Source organism: Marmota monax, unplaced genomic scaffold (genome assembly GCF_021218885.2).
Source record: "Marmota monax isolate L192 unplaced genomic scaffold, Marmota_monax_Labrador192_F-V1.1 WCK01_AAM20220418_F8-fsc00020, whole genome shotgun sequence".
NCBI lineage: Eukaryota > Metazoa > Chordata > Mammalia > Rodentia > Sciuridae > Marmota > Marmota monax.
This window is the reverse complement of record NW_026692912.1, coordinates 14,587,761-14,588,231: the sequence shown is the minus strand read 5'-3', so window position 1 is coordinate 14,588,231 and position 471 is coordinate 14,587,761. Positions and strand designations below refer to the sequence as shown.

At 34.2% G+C, this 471-nt stretch overlaps 1 non-coding gene across 1 annotated transcript; it reads left to right on the top strand.

Moving 5' to 3' along the window:
* The first annotated feature begins 364 nt into the window (after positions 1 to 364).
* LOC124097537 (U6 spliceosomal RNA) lies at positions 365 to 471 on the top strand. Its single transcript, XR_006853272.1, has one exon. It is a non-coding gene; the product is annotated as a U6 spliceosomal RNA (small nuclear RNA).

Genomic DNA, 471 nt, shown 5'->3' with positions numbered 1-471 from the left:
TGTGGTGCTGAGGATCAAACCCAGTGCCTCACACATGCAAGGCAAGCACTCTACCACTGAGCTACAATCCAGCCCAACTTTTTTTTTTTTTAACAATTGAATATATTGTGTACTTATCTTTACACTTAGGCATTACTTTCTTCTTTAGATCATAAATTGAAAGTAACCCTTTTCACAACCAGAAACTAAAGAGTCTCCATGCACTTGGTTTTAACTTCTTTGTCAATCTGCTAAATTTGGAAGTACCCCAACTGCCATTTAAACTAGTATTTTTTGGCTATTTGGTTCTTTTTACTTAATTGAATTATGCATCACTGGGAATTAATCAACCATATTTAAAAACATTAGTTTTTAAATTAGCATGGTGCTTGCTTCAACAGCATATATACTAAAATTGGAACGATCCAGAAAAGATTAGCATGGCTCATGCACAAGGATGATATGCAAACTTGTGAAATGCTCCATATAAAA